This window comes from Nomascus leucogenys, chromosome 22a (assembly GCF_006542625.1).
Source record: "Nomascus leucogenys isolate Asia chromosome 22a, Asia_NLE_v1, whole genome shotgun sequence".
NCBI lineage: Eukaryota > Metazoa > Chordata > Mammalia > Primates > Hylobatidae > Nomascus > Nomascus leucogenys.
Window position 1 is genome coordinate 25,357,056 of NC_044402.1, and position 15,236 is coordinate 25,372,291.

The window sequence follows — 15,236 nt, forward strand, 5'->3', positions numbered from 1 at the left end:
AGGTGAAACTGCTTGCCTGAGCCTTGCAATGACAAAGATTGCCTGCCTCTAAGTCTGGGACAGTCTCATCAATCAACCTGTGCTTGAACTATTAGCACTGTCAGCTTCCGCTTAAGAGATGATAATTCAAGGGTAGCTTTCCTCATCCATTGAAACTCCCTCCATCAAAAGAACAAAAGCCTTAATCAGAAGGAGGGGCAGGAGTGCCTATCTCTGGCAAAAAGAACTGGCCCCATCTACTTTCAGTCTACACTTCTTGAACTCAATTTTGCATGACTCTGAAAAAGATCCTCAGTAGAAGCCCTTGACTTGCTGGTACAGGAGTTGAGGCAGGGTTCATGTCCTTTGCTTTGGAAGGGAGTGGTTGTGATGTCAGGAACAGGAAGGTTCCAATATTGCTGCTATGATGATGTCTGATTAAAAAGAATAATCATGAACACATGCCCGTATTTTTTTTGCACATGCATTATCTCTGTGGGATGGCCAGAAATGAATTGCTGGCTGAATGTACCAGAAATGAAAGCCAGCCATTAAGCTTTGGTAACAGGTGGAAAGACTGTAATGTGTTTCTGGGAGTTATGAGAATTATTTAGATCTGAAAGCAGGGTTGTAATTTTTTGACCCTAAAATAAGTGGAATATACATCTAGATAGTATCATGTAACCCCTGATATTATTAAAAATATCGAGCATTTACATGATTTGAAGAAAAATCACAGTGCAAGTGGACAATTCATAGAGTCCCAGCAACCAGAATGGTTGTCATTTCTACAAAGATTCACAGAAATTTATGCTACTGATGGATAATTTTTTAAAAATTTGGGTGCTTATATAGTTTTTAAAATTATTTTGAAAATAAAGGCCTGAAAATCTGTTTCCCAGGTTTCCATTTCTCTTGAAGGTTATTGTATCTTATTGCAATGGGGAGCCCCATGACCAATATCACTGAGTTTCATCGCTGTAGAAAAAACAGAGATTTCTCTTTTGGGGTGAAAACAGGGCAAAGGCATCTCAGTTGGCCTCTTTCTAAGTCCTTTTCTCCTTACTTCCACTCCTAGATCATCCAGGGAATTAAAACTCTGCCTGTTGGCCACTTAAATTAATGAAATTGCTCATGTCTAATACAGAAACATTGCCTCTGTGTGCTCTAGATACATATATGGATAGAACTTCTGTGGATGCCTCCCTGTCCTGGGCATCACAGTAATCCATGTAAATCACAGATTGGCTTTAAAATTCTCATCACCAGAAACCCACAGTGAGAATGGTTGAAGAGATGTAAAAGATGAACAGGCTATCCTTTGGCCACAAAATTGGCTGATTGAAAATAGACTCCCAATTATTCTTTTAAAAAAGCCTGTCTTTCATGTGAAGGGGGGTCCTTGTTGGCCTGCTTTACAACTTTATTATTTTCTTTAAAGCAAGACCAATGTAAAAGAAAGTTTAGTCCTCTGCTTTTTTTTTTCTTAACTTATCCCATTTCAGCCAATTTGTTGTACTGATTAGTATTAATATGTGTTCTAAATGACGGGGATAATTTTGTTTGCCAGGGGACATCTGACAATATTGAAGACATTTTTGATTGTCGTAACTGGGTCGGGGATGGGTGGTGCTACTGGCATCTAGTGAAGAGAGACCAGGGATGCTGCTAGACATTCTACAATGCACAAGATAGCCTCGAATTATCCAACCCAATATGTCAATAGTGCTTAGTCAGAGAAACCTAGCCAAAAATAGTGTACATAAAGTAGAAAGAATGAAATCTTTTTGATGATGATATGTTGAAAAAGTTTTACAGGCAATTGAAAATGCATCCTTTCTATCATGAGCTCCCAGGTCTCTTGTGTCATTGTTAGTTATGGCTACATCAACTGGCTTGAGTAAAACAGGTTCTGATTTTGGAATCTTATTTTTTATTTTTACTTAAGAAAGAGAAATGGGTTGGGATGGACAGCCTCACCTCTATTGGCTATCCTAGGAGGGAGTAATGCAGTTGCTGTTTTACAGTGATCAGTCAGTTGGTATAAAATCTGCCAGAGCTTGGGGCATGTGAAAGTATCTGTAATTTTTATAACTTTTGTAAATAGACTAGAGATCATGGTGTCCCCTGCATTTGTTCTCACGCAAAAGTCTTGTTTACTCTCACTTAGGAAACATTTGTTGTTTCAATTTGTTACATAACCTTATAGATTAAATTCTAAATATAGAAGTCACAGATGATATTATTTAATAATTTCTTGAGAGTCTGAATGACTAAAAGCAACTTCATAGGCTTGCTAGGAATGCATATGGAATATATAACCACTCGTAATAGAAGGATTTTGATGAAATTAACCTAATTGTTTTTTAAGTTACAGATCCAGTATTAATCTTAAATCACACAACACATCCATCTCATTCAACATATATCTTAGTCTCTCTGTTATACTCATGTCTTGAAAAAAATCAGTTAATTCAAATCTTGGGACCATTCCTCAGTTTCACAACTATAGTGGGATATTAGAGGAATACTAGAGACATGATTGTAATGCCAGAAATTGGTCTTGTAAGAAAGAGACTAAATGAAGGAGCATAATTCAGCCTATGGAATGTAACAGTGATATGAAATCACTTAGAATATGGAGACCTATTGGAAAGGGCAAAAACAAAGCTAATATCTACTTCTGAAGGAGGCAGAGCAAAAGGACATGGATGATTTATTAATTAGAAGGAACATTTCTCGAGAGTGAGGTGGTCAAATGTTGTAGTATGTGATGGTTAATACTGAGTGTCAACCTGATTGGATTGAAGGATACAAAGTATTGTTCCTGGGTGTGCCTGTGAGGGTGCTACCAAAAGAGATTGACATTTGAGTCAGTGGGCTGGGGAAGGCAGAACCACCCTTAATCTGGTGGGCACAATCTAATCAGCTGCCAGCGAATATAAAGCAGGCAGAAAAACATGAAAAGGTGAGACTGGCCTAGCCTCCCAGACTATATCTTTCTCGCGTGCTGCCTGCTTCCTGCCTTCAAACATCTGACTCCAAGTTGTTCAGTTTTGAGACTCAGACTGGCTCTCTTTGCTCCTCAAGCTTGCAGACAGCCTATTGTGGGACCTTGTGATCATGTAAGTTAATACTTAATAAACTCCCCTTTATATATATCTATCCTATTAGTTCTGTCCCTGTAGGGAACCCTGAGTAATACATAGTATATTGCTGAAGGAAGAAATCTAAACTCTCCTCTTTAGTTTTTGCAAAACAGGAACACTTAGCTTGTGTTCAACAGTTTAAATATTCTTCAAATTGCAGCCCGTATTAGTTTCCTGTGGCTGCTATTACAGATTATCAAAAATTGGTTGGCTTAAAAATCAGTGAAAATGTATTCAATCACAGTTCTGGAGGCCAGAAGTCTGGAATCAGTGTCAGTGGGCCAAAATTGCTTTTCAAGTCTCATTGTGTTCCATCTTCTCATTGTTGTCTTGTGTGTGCGTGTGTGCGTGTGTGTGTGTGTGTAATATCTGTCTACTTCCATTTTATGAAGACACATGAGATGGCATTTAAGGACCTTCAGATAATCTAGGATAACTTTCCTATCTCAAGATTGTTAACATAATCACATCTGCAAAGAGTCTTTTTCCAAATAAGACAACATTTACAGGTTCCAGATATTAGGATTTAGTATCTGTTGGTTGGAGGCGGTGGAATTTTTTAGCCTATCATACAAATTGAGAAACAAACTTGTTGATTGCTTCATGGCACTTCCAGCATAAGAATTCTGTAATTCAAAGATTGTGACCTTTGGCAATTTGCTTCACCCTTCCCCGAGTATTGGTTTTCTCATTTACAAAATGAATCTAATAGTGGTAGTTACGCCATAAGATTGTTATGAAGATTGCATGACTTAATGCTACTAAAATATTTAGAAGAGGGGCAGGTATATAGTAAATTCTCAATGAGAGTCAGCAATCCTTACTTGTTGGTGCAGTTTGTGTTGATATTATCATTCTTATAAAAGGAGGATTATGTGAGAAGATAATTGGGTACTTGCTTGGTGGCCTGTGATATAATCCGTATTTCTTTACTGTTACTTTGTTTTGATACATTTAATCAAGGTGGGTCACAAAAGTGATTAAAGTACTGACTTGGTGTCTAAAGAATGTGTTTAATCTGCTTTGTGGATTTTATTTAACTTTGTCTACAACATGGGCAGACTAAGCCAACTCCCAAATTGAGTAGGCAACTTTGAAACCAAGTCTTACAAAAGATTCCCTTAAGAATGATAGCCTTAGGAGTAGCAGAGATATGCTGTTCCCTCAGAGAAGAAGTTACATTCTACTCTAAAAATGTATAATTCACTTTTTCAACTTTTTATGAATATAAATAAAAGCTCAAACTTTTAGATAGTAACAGAAGTCCTTTCCTGCTGACTTGAATGCCATACCTAACATAACTTTAGTTGAGTCCATCCCTGGTTAAGATTGCCTTTCTACCTCTAAAACTTTAAATCACCCCTTTCCTCTCATTACTATTGTAGCATAATTCCTTCACATTTGTTAATAGCAACACAACATATTGCCTACAAAACCTTTTCTAGCCCAAAGTTTTACTGAGTTTTAACATGCTATGTTCTAACATATATTTCAAGTGTAGTCATTTTAAAGAAGGCACTATCGTGCTTGACGTACTAATTGGCAAGGTATGTAACTTCACCCAGGGGCTATATGTTAAGCCAATAACACAGTCATTGATGGGTGAGACTGAAAATATTATTAATGGGTTTTTCACCGTTAGTATGATACAATTAAAAAAATAAAATTTCAAATAGCAATGTCAAGCACGTACCAATAGAAACAATACTTCCAGGCTGGACATGATGGATTATGCCTATAATCCCGGCACCTTGGGAGGCAGAGGTGGGAGGATCTCTTGAGCCCAGGAGTTTGAGACAAGCAAGACCCCATCTCTACAAAAAATAAAATAATTAGCTAGGCATGGTGGTATGCTTCAGTAATCCCAGCTACTCAGGAGGCTGACGCAGGAGGATTGCTTGAGTCCAGGAGTTTGAGGCTGCAATGAGCTATGATTGTGCCACTGCACTGCACTGAAGCCTGGGCAATGAAGCAAGACCCTGTCTCAAAAAAAAAAAATAGAAACAAAGAAATAATACTTCCATTTTTCCTCTGTATATTTCACCAATAATAACCATATATAGTTCAAGTAGAATGGCAATCTGTAGACCTTTTGCTATTTAAAATTAGCAAATAGTTAAACAATATGAAATTGCTGTTTTTGTAGGTTAAGAAAAGGTTGAATGTGGTAGTTTCATATGGCACAAGGTAAACAAACGGTATCTCTGTGAAGAGGTTCAATTTTTCAGAGCTATTAAATGAAAGTTGCTAAATAAAACATTCAAGAATACAGGAAATTTTTTGCATTTTCCAGTTACTTATATTTCTCCCAATAAATATAAACTGAGTCTTGCTTCCTGTCCTTTAATGTCAATGGTTATGGGAACCAACATTATTAAAAGAAGGAAAATAAGCAAAAGAAATTCATAGTGGGGAAGGCTAGGTCAATAGAAACCAATGAAAAATGCAGATTGTTACAAACTTTGTAATCATTTCTGTTTGACAGTGTTTATCGCTTTAAATGTTTATTTTCTTACTCATTTTTATTTTATTTTTATGTGTTTCATAAAGTTGGATATCACTCAATGTTTAGCTCTTTGGTGTCTGATCGTAGAAAGCAGATTGCCCTGGCATTTTTATGTATTGTAGGAAAAGAAAGTCATTTTCATGTATTGAGATTTATTATTTGAATATGTTTTTCAATATAGCAAAGCACACCTACAAAATTGAATGTACATGCATATGCGAGTGTGCTATACTTGTAGAGCATCAGGCAAAATTTTATACCTCTGTTGGAGAGAATGCAGAGAATCAAATAGTTGCACACACTTCTCCCCTCCCACCTTCCTCCTCTCTCAGTAATCGGTGATATGGGGAAGCGTATTACATTTTCCATAAAAACCTCCAAAACATCCATTCATCACTTTCTGGGCTTGGGGTTGTTCTGGAATGGTAAATAGTTGAGAAGATGACAGATCACCGATGAAAGAGATTATTACTTGTAGGACAAGGTCAATGACTCAGGAAGGGGAATGACTTTAGAGAGTAAGGTGCACAGACCTATTATGAGTTGCACTAAGAAGTTTATAGTCATACAGTATTTGTTTTTATGGTAAATTGCTTGTTTTTTGTATCAATGAAGTTTCATTATGAGAAACTTCTCATTAAGAAATGCATTAGTTTGGTATTGATTACTTCCATGAATTCTTATCATCTGCTTCTATTTTATCACAGTTGTCAGATTCTTATGACCTGGATGGCAATTTCTTGTCATACCTTGTAGTACATTGCATTTTGGGATAGATGTAAATGAATAAACTGAGACCACCTCATAATTTAAAAAGCAATCTTACTCTGAGTCAGCATGTGTACTGCATACCATTAAAAATGAATGGGAAAAAAAGAAAATGACTGTGGTTCAATAATTTATGAAAATATTATGGTTTTATTATCTGTCTCCAACTTTTTAAAAACACCTATCACTGTAGCATGTAGGCACTCAGACAAAACATTGGTTTCTAGCTCAGAAATGATGGAGAAAAATTTCTATTTCCCATATATTTCTTAGTAGCTTGACAGATGATTGTCAAAGAGTGAGCAAAAAGGTAGATATAAGAGAAAAAAAAAATCAATTAGCTAGCTAATTTATATGATGCTTTCTGTAGACAATAATACCGTTGTAGATGTTCTGGGAAAACCAAAAACTTCACTGGAACATCATTCAAATTACATAGGAAGCAAGAAGTGAGTAGGGGTTATAAAGATGGACACAAGATTGGTTAGGAGCTTATGCTGAGTAGTTCCTTATACACATCATTCTACTTTTGAACATGTTTGAAATTTTTCCATGATAAAAAGTTTTTTAAAAAATCTCAGGATTTAACTGTTTCCCAGCAGGAATTTATACTCTGAATATGGAAATAAGAATGTTCGTTGTACACATATACGACAGACTCTGTATTTCATAAATACTTCCTATTTTCGTGAAATCTTGATGTCTACCTCTTTCTTGAGATGGCCTATACAATTTCACTACCAGTAAACATGCTCAAAGTCTCTAGCCGTGCCTCCTATGCACTGTTCAGGTGACTTGTCATGAGAGGACAGAGGTAAGAAGCACCACCAATAAAGAAGCAAGAGTAATTTCCTGAGGTTTAGACTGAGGAGAATTGGAAGAATGGAAATGTAGATTAATGTCATTTTTGGTTATAAGCCCATTCCCCCCCCACAAGCAGCATTAATATTAGTTATTATATTACCACTAATATGCATACTAAGATTAATTCCAAAGGCCCTAATATTATCTAGTCACTAATTTGGAATGTCAGCATGTTTTATGAAAATGTCTTGGTGAGGTACCTGGCCAACCCCAAAATGAAAGGAATGGGCTAAGCTTGCAGTGAGCCAAGATCGCACCACTGCACTCCAGCCTGGGCGACAGAGCGAGACTCCCTCTCAAAAGACAAAAACAAAACAACAACAACAAAACACACACACACACACAAACCAAAGATTGTAACGAACTTCTTTCATTTTGTTGATCTCTATCAACTTTATGCTTATCGAGAGAAGGTTATCCATTCCTAATTATGTTCTAAGGTCAAAAAAAAAAACCACGTAAGTTCCTCTCATAGTGATTTATAATAAAATGTTACAAACATGACATATACAAAACAATCGTTTTAAACTTGTTCCATTATCAAATACCACATGAATGAATTTCATTTTGCAATACTGTATTTAGCTGGGCCTGTGCATTTTCTTTGTTAACCCTTTATTGACTCTGGCTTCACACAGATTTGGGTAATTCTTTCTCTATACTGTACGATTCAGTTCTATTATAGCACGTATTGTAGCACAAAAAGAAGCATCGTGTTGCCTTCCTTAGTTTGTATGTCTGTCTCCTCCTACTGGTCTCTAAATTTTTTTGAGACCCAGGATCATTTTTAATGCTCAGCACAATGACTAACTTTGTAGCTTTTGACAAATGTTTGTTGTAAGTGAATGGATAACTCAACCAAAAAAAAAAAAAAAAAAGACTTACAGTTGTCAGTCCTTTGAGTGATTTTGAGTAGATTTTCTAATGTAGGCCAGTGTCTCTTGGCTTTTTCCTATTCCTTTTCTCACATATCCCATGTCTTTACACTGGGGCTACAGATAGAAAAGGGAAATATTTTGCCTACTGACTTTCAATTTCATATTCTGTTGTTGAACTAATTGCACTCTACTTTTCTAATATTTAGCATCTATTGCGATGAAGGCAATCAAATGCTATTTATTATTGCACTGTCCTCAAATTCCTTATGACATCCATTCATCTAAATCCAGCCCTACCTTCCACCTTTCTGCTTCGCCATTTGCCTTTTCCAACCACTGGTACCCTCTAACGCCTTCTAGAAGAGTGAGTCTGTTGTATAAAAAGACAATCTTTTGAGATCATAATTTTCAGGTCCCAGGACAGTAGGGAAATATTTCTTTGTAGGATGACTTAAATGATCTCTTAAAGAGCATGCAAAATAGTACCCAAATTATTGGCAGACATTGCATTTTTTTCTTTTTTCCTTTTGAGATAGAGTCTCACTCTGTGGCCCAGGCTGGAGTGCAGTGGCCCAATCTCGGCTCACTGAAACCTCTGCCTCCTGGATTCAAGTGATTCTCATGCCTCAGCCTCCTGAGTAGTTGAGGTTACAGGCATGCACCACCACGCCATGCTAATTTTTGTATTATAAGTACAGATGGGGTTTCATCATGTTGGCCAGGCTGGTCTCGAACTCCTGGCCTCAAGCGATCCACCCACCTTGGCCTCCCAAAGTGCTGGGATTAGAGGCATGAGCCACCTCATCAGGCCCAAACATTGCATTTTATTGAGGCTTTACTCTGATAAGCACATTGTCCATTAAAACGTCAGTGATTTTTCTCCTATGTTTTTAAAAGTTTTTCTACTCCTTTCTGATCCAGGAAACTTAGAGAGCATTTGTTTTCCAGGGTCAGGAATATTTGGCCAGCTTTTATTTCTATTCTCCCTTGAATCTTGGAAAATAAATGGAATGTTATGTGGTAATTTAGAGGTAAGGAACATACCTCTCTCGAGGGCTCCACATCAGGTTCAGTTTAGGGTTGAGTTTAAGATTCAGGTTGATAATTATTATTCTTTAGGCAAAGAACCTGCCCATTAAGTTCCTAGTTACAGATAATTTTTTCTATTTTCTACTACATCCAAAGTTTCCATCAAGTTAGGTAGAACGGGTTGGTAATTCAAACCAAAAATAATATGTGGCCTGCCTGCCAGGATCTGTTTTTTTTGTTTGTTTGTGTGTGTGTGTTTCTTTGTTTTTGTTTGTTTGTTTCTTTTTACAAAGAAAGTCTTATTAGAAGGAATCTATTGACTTAGGCAGGTCTGAAAAAACTTGTCAAGTTTTTTTATATTGAATATTTTAAAATAAAACTACGTTTCTTATAAACTTGAATATATTACTCATCGACATGGCATAAATATGAAAAAACATTTTAACCTCCATTTTGCAGGTAGAAAAATAAAATCAGATATTTGTTTCTGGTCATATGGGCCTGCATGGCCCCAGAAATAGATTCTGTGACTTATGATTGAAGTCCACCAGAACGTGACATCTCTTGATAAAAGGCAAATGCCAAACTGCTGAGTGAGTTGGTATTATTTAACATTTATCAGAAAGCAATAGAGATATTTGCTTTGAGGAGTTTGAGGTCCTAGATTTGTGTATCATTTAGCTCATTACTGATAAATCATAAAATGTCTTGGTTTTATTTTGGGAAGGCAGATATAGAATCTTTAAAACATGACAGAAAATTCCCCTGACATAGTAAAGCATGGCTATTTGGAAATTTGTTTATATCTCTGTTTTGAAAATAATCATTTAGCTAAGTGGTCACATCCTGATAAAAGACTCCCAGTGTCCATCTAATAAATGAGACTGGATGTAAAAATAGATTCGAATTTCATGCCTTATATTTTGTCCTTGGAAGACACACTAATGCTTTCCTATCTACTACCTCTTAGAAAAGCATAAGGATTCACTTAATCTGACAAAAAATTTAGTCTTCAAAATTGAAGTGGAAACAGAACAATAATTTATAAATTATTGTGTTCCGCCAGTTGCTCAGTTGTGTTGTTTATGTAATGTTATGTAGTAACTTATTCTGAATCATTATTTTAAGAGTACCACAAGCTTAAAAAGGTTTTGAGAGATTATTTTATTAGCCTTCCTCCCTACCTTGTGAGTCCACTGATAACATTTTCATAACCTCCCTTGGTAATGCACTCATTATACAATCATCCTCATTGCAGGTATTTTATCCTCTTACCAAACAGAAATTTGTCATGCTACAGTTAATTCTATTAGCTTCCTCATTTCCACTGAGGTTAGAATAGAATATCTAGTTTATTTTCTTTGAGCCTTACTTAGTGTACTGATTCTTGAGAGAGGAGGTGTGGCATCCTTTGCTCTCAGTGGGAACAAACTACACCATTACCTCTGAAATAGCATGAGCCAGCATGTTTCTTAGTATATTTTGTCATGCTTGGTGTTCACATATTCAGCATATGAGGGAGGTGATGGATAAGTGACTTTTTAAAAAAGCTGCTGTAAAGCCTTTTATAAAGAATGACCTATTTTATTTTAAAACTTAATATCATCTGGTGGTTTCCTATGAGCCGACGAATGAAACATAGTAAAGGAAATGTTGTTCCAGAGATGGTGACTTTTTTTGACCATTTTCCTTTGTTTCTTTTGATCTACTGCATTGGGTCAAGGATTTAGGGAGAAAGAAGAGATTGAGTCACAGTTTCAGAAAAGAAAGGGTGAGTTCAATTTCCTCATTTTGAGCTTTTTCTTTCTTTTTTTTTTTTTTGATGCTCAATGAATTCACCATGTATAACTTTACAAAGTCTTCTTCTCGATTCCCCTACCACCCCTCTTCCCACACCATCCCAAACTCCAGGTGTCTCTAGAGGTTGATAAACTGTTCTTAAAACCAAATAACAGTCAAGGCACCTGGAGAGGTTTGGGCAGCGGGGAGAGGGGCTTGGCTATCAATGTGGATCCAGACCAGGCCAATCATAAGTGAAGTCTATTGTTGTCTCCTAACAGCTGTTCTGTGGCCTCTGTGAAATGCGGTGGTGGCTTTCATCCAGATACCGGACAACTGTTGCCTCACAAAAAGCATCGCCACATTTGGCATTAATTGGCTGTCTGTTGGTGGCCTCCACTGGCAACTCATTGAATCTTTTCTTTCCCTGCCTTTCTCCTACCATCTTTACCTTTCTTTTTCTCTTCATTTTTGCTTTCCCTCTCCTTTTTATTTCCTTTGTCTTTTTTTCCCCCTCTGTCTTACCAGTAGGTAGCCTGGAAAAAAAAGAGAAGCAACAGTTACTGAGGGAAGAATGCATTAACACCTCGGATGGGTGCTGTCTGCCAGCACTACAGAGGAACCTACGAAGAGGGCTGCTGGGAGAGAATGCTCATACCTCCCAAGGCATCAGCCTGCCCTCCCGCCCCCAAGTTGCTTTGCTCAAGGTGTGTCAGAGTTTACTCTGGGATTGTGTATTTTATCCATTGAGCTTCTCCTTTCATCACAAGGCAGAGAACACGGCTGTGTTTGTGGAATGGATGGGCCCACAGGGAATTTTGAGTGATTCAGTAGCTGTGGTGTAAGCTGTTCATCATAACTCCCAGTCAGGCACAGAGTCAATGGAGGCAGAAGGTTATACAGTTTGTGATTCCTTGCTCTGATAAGAGCGGCACTGTTTTAGGGGTTATGTATGGCAACCATATTCTCAAATCCACAATCAGCATACCTGCTGTTTCCAGACATTTTTGGATTTATAATGTATTCATTTGACATGTTAAGAAAGTAAAAATGAAATGCCATTTTTTTTATTATGCACTTGACAAATCACTGGAATTAGAAAGAACAAAATTCCATGAAACAAAGGCAGCTTGAAAGTCCATGGTATGAGTTGTTAATATCACAGGACTATCTGGATGCTCTTCTGCTCTTTCAAATAAGAATAAGGAAATAGTAGTGGCAACTGTTGTACTTAAAATTTCCAAGTCTGCTTTCAGATTATCCAACTTTATTTTCTCAATCTCAATTTCAGAGTCAAGAAGAGGACTAAAGAAAGGCTTGTGACTCATATGCTTGTTATTTTCCAACCAGAAAGAGGCAACAGTGGGACATGATGCTCTTTTACTATGGGAATATAGAAAAGTTAAACAATTTTGCAAAGGTTTTTTCAAAAAAAAGCCCAAAGCATTTTGCCCTAGGCTGCTTCTCTTTGGAATTTAAAACCCGTGTAGAACATCGTATGGGGAAATGCAACCGACATGGCCCTCGTTGGTTTGCATTTAACTCACTACTTTTTGATTGCTAAGAACACATACATGACCAAGAAGATAACCAAGCCCTTTGAAAGAACATATGAAATCTAAACAAGGAACTTGAGTTGGGACAGTCTTAAACAGATGTGAAGTCCTCACAGCCTTTGCCATTTTGAAGATTAAATTACTAGCAAACCACTTTCAACAAGGGTTTTGGTTATCAGAGTAATGACCAGGACCCATAACAGACATTAAAGAAAAAAAGTGAGGCTTATTTAGAGTTAGGGAAAATATCCCAACACTAGCTTGGACTCCCTAATTTTAGTAATCTGCTTTCTCTCATCTATATGATGGGAAAAGTCATACTTTGTCACCTTAGGATTATTCTGTTACTTAATGAGTATAAAATTACTTGAAAATCAATGTAATAAATATTCTTAATAACTGGAACAAGCAATTGTGCACCATAAATAAAAAAAGAAATAGCTTTGGAGAAATGTAATTTGTTGGATGGACAGATTGTCTATCTGCTAGAGGAATGGCCCTCAGTTTTGTGATTTGTTTATTCATTCATTTAGAAAAATGATAGAAGAAATCTGAGAAATGACATAACCAGATTAGCTGTGTATCTTTTTGTTCTCTTATTTAAAAAAAAAAAAAATCCCATCAAACACTTCTAACCTCAATAAATAAATAAATAAAAAGAAACAAAAGCCCCCAACAGAGTCCTAATTCTAATTTATAATCACTTAAAATCTGGATATGCTTTGAACTTCACATTTAAAAGAAAGGTTTTTCTGATTTTCTATCAATCCCTGTCCTTAGCTTGCCATTTACAAACATACTTTCCTCCTTCAGAGCAAAAGCAAGTGAGAGAGAATTGGTTTAAAGCTGCTGAAGTCTCCACTGCAGGGGAGCACTGGTTTAATTCCATCAAGGTAGAATGAAGGTCTGAGAAGGGGAGAGATTTTAAGGCTTAGGCAGTGAGTGGAAGCAGCATTTCCTGAGTCTACACCTCCTTCTGCCATTGTTGGTGGGAACTATGGCAATATAGCTTTCACATCTCCACCAGTTAAAATACCGTGTTGTCAACTCCCTGCCTTTGTTCTTTGTTTTTTCCCATAAGGACATTGAGTAGTTTGAGAAGATACATGCAGTAAATGTACATTGCATATATTAGTAATATTATTTTGCTAACATTGTATGCTAGTCATAGGGAAGATATAATTTTTCTATATGGTTTATATTATTTTTCTAAACTTTGAAGTCTTTAACAATTTCGTCCATGAGATGCAAATTCAAAACTCATCAGGAGCCAAACTAACGAAAAAAATGAAAGAATTTGTAGGGAATGCTGAGGGTTGTGTCACAAGAGAGGGCATTGCACAAGGCCACCACGTTTTACAATTCCAGGGCACCCCCATTCACATCATATTGTATGTGAATGGTGCCCCCTAGTGTAGAGCAATGCAGAGGCCCTCTGCATGCCCTGTTCATTCATTCATTCAGAACATCCTCAATGAGCCGACTGTGCGCCAAGCATGGTTCTAGGTGTTGGGGAGGTAGCAGTGAACAAAGTGGACAAGAATCCCTGGTCTCACGGAACCTAAAGGCATTCTCTTTTGATTATTGTTTTTTTAAAGGCAAAAAAGCAACCTGCCAACCAAACAAAATGCATTAATATGCAGAATTCAGCTCATGGGACGACAAATTAATGACTCTTGTCTAGGCTTTTAAATTATTTCTGTGATCATGAAGGTTTTAGCCACATGGAAAAAGTATGCAATACACTAACCGCAAGCTTGCACCTACTGCTTAGCTTATGCCTAATGAGAGCTCTGGCTACGTAGAAAACTCAGCTAATTAATTTTCAATTACAATTTTACAGCCCATCCCAAAGTCTGTACTTGCCTTACCTTCTTCCAAGAAAACATAATTCCTAGAGGTGATCTATTAGATAACACAGGATGAAAAGGTAGAATAAAGTGGGGGTCGTGCCATTCTGCCAAAGTATTGTCTGCCTAAATATCTGTCCTAAAAACTCATGGGAGAGGCAAGCCAATGAACAATGGTCAATGTGGCACCTTGAACCAATTCAGTCTGCTCTTAACTTCCTATATATTTAATTAAATTTTTTTCAAACAAAAAGGAATTAAAATATCACGTCTCTTAGGGGTTATGCTAACAGAAGCAGGTGAAACACCAAATTTAAAGAGCTTTCATAAATAATTAATTTCTCAGCCTTATGGCTTCTTAATGCTATTCAATGGAAAGTTTTAATTTTATCTGCAAAATGAAGCTAAAAGAATGTCGCCTAGCTCCTTCCCTGTCTGGAGGAACTTGGATTTTTTTTTTTTTTTCATTAGAAGCTTGGGTAAAACTAAAAAGAAACCTGTATTCAAGTTTCTGCAAGAAGCTTTAAAGAAATGCTGTGATGGTACTCAAATAGTTTACAAGTTTTCCACCTACAACTCACTTTGCATTTTCTTAAATAATGACTCAAAAAAATTTAAAGGACCTAGGTCACAGATCTTAGTGATCTTAGAGTTGGAGTCATGGTATAAAGGTATAAAGATTGTAATAAATGTTCATATTTTCCAAGAAACAGAGCAAAGACCACCTGTGATAACTCTTCCTTTTTTCTACCTGCCTTCCAGGATCCTTTCTTTCCAAAACCCCTCATAAATTAATGATAATGATAATCGGAAGAGAGAGTGTTGGCCATATCAATCTGCACATTATATTAAATTACTTTTCCCAAAGTTTGGAAGCA